Source organism: Tachyglossus aculeatus, chromosome 12 (genome assembly GCF_015852505.1).
Source record: "Tachyglossus aculeatus isolate mTacAcu1 chromosome 12, mTacAcu1.pri, whole genome shotgun sequence".
NCBI classification, from domain to species: domain Eukaryota; kingdom Metazoa; phylum Chordata; class Mammalia; order Monotremata; family Tachyglossidae; genus Tachyglossus; species Tachyglossus aculeatus.
In genome coordinates this window covers 5,217,996-5,223,995 of record NC_052077.1, presented here as the reverse complement: position 1 = coordinate 5,223,995, position 6,000 = coordinate 5,217,996, and positions in this window count along the sequence as shown.

The following is a 6,000-nucleotide window of genomic DNA, read 5'->3' as shown; positions in this document are numbered from 1 at the left end:
GAGAGTGATAGTGATAAACTCCCTCTAGACTGTAAACTCATTGTGAGTTTACCGACTCTGTTGCAATTGTACTCCCCCAAGCGCTTAGTACAGTGCTCTGTACACAGTAAGCGCTCACTGATTGATATGGAGGGGGAGGGAATTCCAGGTCAGAGGGAGGATGTGGGCCAGGGGTTGGCAGCGAGAAAGACAAGATCGAAGTTCCGTGAGGAGATTGACATTGGAGGAGTAAAGTGTGAGGGCTGAATTGTAATAGGAAATCAGGGAGGTAAAGTAGGAGGAGGTGAGCTGATTGAATGCCTTCAAGCCAATGGTAAGAAGTTTCTGACAACCACTTAACATGGGATAAGGGATACAGCACGGGCCTGGAAGAACAGAAGGACCTGGATTCTAATCTCCGCTCCACCACTTATCTGCTGTGTGACTTTAGGCAAATCACTTCTCTGACCCTCAGTTACCCTATCTGTAAAATGGGGATTGAGACTGTGAGCCCCGCATGGTACAGGGACTGTGTCCAATTCCATTTGCTTGCCTCCAGCCCAGTGCTTAGTTCAGTGCCTGGCACATAGTAAGTGCTTAACGAATACCATAATTATTCATTATTAGTAGTATTATTAATAATTAATAAATAGTATTATTCTCATTGTCTCCTAGGGTGGAAAGGTTCAGCAGGAACCCTGAAAGTAGGTGGCTAACACTGGCAGTGAAGGCTACCGTGGCTAGCAAAGCAACTAAACTGGCAACCTGTAAGCTCACTGTGGGCAAGGAATGCATCTGCTCTATTGTTATAATGTACTCACCCAAGTGCTTAGTACAGTACTCTGCACACAGTAAGAGCCCAATAAATATGATTGACTGACTGACTGGTTTAAGGCTCTGGCCCGATTCTTTTGTACCTAAAGCTGTGACACCCATGTTAAGCCAATTAACTTGTATCTCTCCTACTGCTTAGAACAGTGCTTAGCACATAGTGAGCGCTTAAGTACCGTAATTAATTATTATTATTACATGCACTTGAAAACATGCTGATCCTGACTAGCCGGGGTAAGAGCAGGCTTTATCCTTCTAGACTGTGAGCCCATTGTTGGATAGGGACCATCTCTATATGTTGCCAACTTTTATTTCCCAAGCACTTAGAACAGTGCTCTGCACACAGTAAGCGCTCAATAAATACGATTGAATGAATGAATGGGGCTGTACAAGCCACCCACCCCCAATCACCAGGCCCTTCACACAGGCTCTGAGGTCCCAGAGACTGGGGTGACTGGTTTGAAGCTCATCCCTCAATTCTGGCCCGAGGTTCAAGTGCCATTTCTTTCAACTAATCTCTCTCATTCAACCTGCATATTCAGCCTGTCACCAAATCCTGTCAGGTCTACCTTCCCTAAACTTCTAAAATCTGCTCTGTCTCCAACCAAATTGCTGCCACACTGATCTAAGCACTAATCATATCCTGCTTTGACTATTGCAACAGCCTCCTTACTGATCTCTCCGCCTCTTGTCTCTCTCCTCTCCAGCCCACTTCACTTCACTTTACTACCCAGGTCATTTTTCTACAGAAATGCTCAGTCCACTCCTCATAAACCTCCTGGAATGCCCTCCCTCCTCAAACCCGACAGACAATTACTCTCCCCCACTTTAAAGCCTTATTGAAGGCCCATCTTCTCCAAGAAGCCTTCCCAGACTAAGTCCCCCCCTTTCCTCATCTCCCACTCCCATCTGCATCACCCTGACTTGCTCCCTTTGCTCTTCCCCGCTTCCAGCCCCAAAGTACTTATAATAATAAACAATAATGGCATTTGTTAAGCGCTTACTATGTGCAAAGCACTGTTCTAAGCGCTGGGGAGGATACAAGGTGATCAGGTTGTCCCACGTGGGGCTCACAGTCTTAATCCCCATTTTACAGATGAGGCAATTGAAGCCCAGAGAAGTTAAGTGACTTGCCCAAAGTCATCCAGCTGACAAGTGGTGGAGACAGTATTAGAACCCATGACCTCTGACTCCCAAGCCTGGGCTCTTTCCACTGAGCCATGCTGCTTCTCTATGTACTTAACGTATGTACCCGTCATTTATTTATTTGTATTGATGTCCGTCTCACCCCCTCTAGACTGTAAACTCATTGTGGGTAGGGAATGTGTCTGTTTAGCATTAAAGTGCATTCTCCCAAGTGCTTAGTACAGTGCTTTGCACACAGTAAGCGCTCAATAAACATGATTGAATGACTATCCAATAGGCCACCTCTCTCCCCATCTTCAAAGTCCTACCATCTCCTCCCGGAAGGCTTCCCTGACTAACCTCTCTTCCTCACCCTAACCACCCTCTCTTCTGCATCTGTAACCCTTAAGCACTTTGATACTTACCTCACTTTCAGGCCCCCAGCACCTTATAATAACAATAATGATGGCATTTATTAAGTGCTTACTATGTGCAAAGCACTGTTCTAAGTGCTGGGGAGGTTACAAGGTGATCAGGTTGTCCCACATGGGGCTCACAGTCTTAATCCCCATTTTACAGCTGAGGTAGCTGAGGCACAGAGAAGTTAAGTGACTTGCCCAAAGTCACACAGCTGACAATTGGCAGAGCCGGGATTCGAACCCATGGCCTCTGACTCCAAAGCCCGTGCTCTTGCCACTGAGCCATGCTGCTTCTCTGTAACCTTATGAACCTTATGTTCATATCCCTCTACTCTGCCATTTCCTTTATCTGTAATTTGTCTTAATGTCCGTCTGTCCCACTGGATTGGAAAATCCTTGAGAACAGGGATCAGTCCGCCAGCTCTATTGTAGTGTACTCCTCCAAGGTCTTAGTACAGTGGTCTGCACACCGTAAACGCTCAAAAAATACCAGTCTCAAATTTATTACAGTGCTCTACACACAGTTAGCACTCCAGTCCTGCCCTACCTCCTCCCTACTCACTCCCTGCACACTTCCTCCTAATAATTTCTCACCATCTCTCTCTCCTCCCTTCCCAAATTGCCATTCTCCCCTGCTGCTCAGTCCTATGCCTCCACTCCTTTCAGGAAATGTCAAGAGCAAAGTGACACTCACTGCATCCACTGTCAATAGCTCGTAACACCTCTCTTCCACCCCCACCACTCCCTGCACAATTTAAGGCACTGTTAATAATAATAATGTTGGTATTTGTTAAGCGCTTACTATGTGCCAAGCACTGTTCTAAGCGCTGGGGTGGATACAAGGTGATCAGGTTGTCCCACGTGGGGCTCACAGTCCATCCCCATTTTACAGATGAGGGAACTGAGGCCCAGAGAAGTTAAGTGACTTGCCCAAAGTCACACAGCTGACAAGTGGTGGAGCAGGGATTTGAACCCACGACCTCTGACTCCGAGACCTGTGCTCTTTCCACTGAGCCACGCTGTTTCCCCTGCTTATCAGCTTGGGTCGGGATCGTTAGGAAGTGAAATTTCATTAAATGAAATACTGGAGGAGAGGAATGGCATAGATAATACAAAAGGGCAGTGTGGCCTAGTGGAAAGATCACAGGCCTGAGAGTCAGAGGACTTCTGGCTCTGCCACTTATTTCCTGTGTGACCTTGGGTAAATCACTCAACTTCTCCGTGGCTCAGTTCCCTGTTCTGCAGAATGGGGATTCAATACCTGTGCTCCCTCCTACTTAGAATCCCAGCTCCACTGTTTGTCAGCTGTGTGACTTTGGGCAAGTCACTTAACTTCTCTGTGCTTCAGTTACCTCATCTGTAAAATGGGGATTAAGACTGTGAGCCCCACGTAGGACAACCTGATCACCTCGTATCCTCCCCAGTGCTTACAACAGTGCTTTGCGCATAATAAGCACTTAACAAATGCCATCATTATTATTAGAATGTGAGCCCCAGATAGGATCTGATTATCTTTTATATACTCCAGCACTTAGTACAGTGTTTGGCACATAGTAAACACTTAATACCACAATTATCAATTATTATTATTACTACTCTATTGTACTCTCCCAAGTGCTCTGCACACAGTTAGCACTCAATGCCACTAATTGATAATACAAAAGCCTCATTTTAGCTTATTAGAACTGCTCTTTTCCCCCCATCAAATCCTCTGCCAGAGTTGTTTATATTAATTCACTTTTTCTTTTATTTCCCTTTCTCACTTGGTTACCAACTCACCTCTTTGGTGCATCGGCTGATACTCAGAGTAAAGGGCAGCTATAACAAGGTCTGGATAATCTTTGAATTGGATCATTAGCCCCTTTCCATGGTCTGAAGACCGGTTTTACTAAAGCAGGCCCTGCTGCTTCCCCAACCCCACCTCTACCGACCCGCTCTATCCTCTTCCAACTTCTGCTATCCAGCCCAGCCCCAGGGGAACTTCTGTTCTGGGGGAATTTTTTAAAAATGATTTTGTTAAGCACTGGTCTAAGCGCTTGGGTGGATATAAATTGGGTGAATCTGGGATTAAAACCCAGGTCTTCCAGCTGCCAGGCCCAGGCTTTTTATATTTTATCATTACATTTGTTAAACCCTTACTATCTGCTGGGGAAGCTAGAAGTTTATCAGGTTGGACTCAGTCCCTGTCCCACATGCGGCTCACAGTCTTAAACTGGAGGGAGGAGAATGTAATCCCAGTTTTATAGATGAGGCAGTTGGGGCAAAGAGAAATTAAGTGATTTGTCCAAGGTCACATAACAATAATAATAATAATAACAATAGTATTTGTTAAGTGCTTAGTATGTGCTAAGCACTGTTCTAAGCGCTGGGGAAGATAGAATCTATCGTATTTATTGAGTGCTTACTGTGTGCAGAGCACTGTACTAAGCGCTTGGGAAGTACAAGTTGGCAACATATAGAGTCAGTCCCTACCCAACAGTGGGCTCACAGTCTAAAAGGGGGAGACAGAGAACAAAACCAAACATACTAGCAAAATAGAATAGATATGTACAAGTAAAATAGAGTAATAAATATGTACAAACATATATACATATATACAGGTGCTGTGGGGAAGGGAAGGAGGTAAAATGGGGGGATGGAGAGGGGGACGAGGGGGAGAGGAAGGAAGGGGCTCAGTCTGGGAAGGCCTCCTGGAGGAGGTGAGCTCTCCAAAAAGGTTGTCCCACGTGGGGCTCACAGTCTTAATCCCCATTTTCCAGATGAGGTAACCGAGGCACAGAGAAGTTAAGTGACTTGCCCAAGGTCACACAGCTGACAAGTGGCATTCATTCATTCATTCAATCATATTTATTGAGCGCTTACTGTGTGCAGAGCACTGTACTAAGCACTTGGGAAGTACAAATTGGCAACATATAGAGACAGTCCCTACCCAACAGTGGGCTCCCAGTGGCAGAGCTGGGATCACAAAACAGAGTGGGGATTAGAACTCGGGCCCTCTGATTCCTACACCCATGGTCTTTCCACTAGGCCACCCTGCCTCCCAGGACAAAGTTGAGTTGGTGGCAGTGGATAGGAAGGAGCTACAGCCAGGTATAAATCCTAGGGCACAGGAAGTGGAAGACGTAACACAGGAAAAGTTAAACTTTCCCCCACTCTCCTCCAATCTACTACTTTGCCTCCTCCCTTTCTTCCACTCCTCCCTTTCATTCAATCATATTTATTAAGCGCTTACTGTGTGTAAAGCATTGTACTAAGCGCTTGGGCTTAGTAGCCTTCCCTTCTCTCCTTTCAGGACTTGATTTCTGAATAGCACCTTTTTTTCATCCCAAAGTACTTTCACATCAATTTTGTTTTATGTGTGTGAGTTTTTTAAGAGGTTTACTATGTGCAATATAACACTACACAGACACATTCCCTGCTCACAGTGAGTTTCCAGTCTACAGATGATATTACAGTTTATGCCATCACATTTGAGTCCCCCAACTAATTCTGCCCCCTTAGAGGAGATGCACAATTCCTTTTTTGGCCTCCTCGGCGAAAATGATGACCATTTCTTGAATTTCATTCAATCCTATTTGTTGAGTCTTTACTGCGTGTAGTAGGAGAGTACAAATTAAGGGTAGAACAAGTTAATTAGGTTGGACTC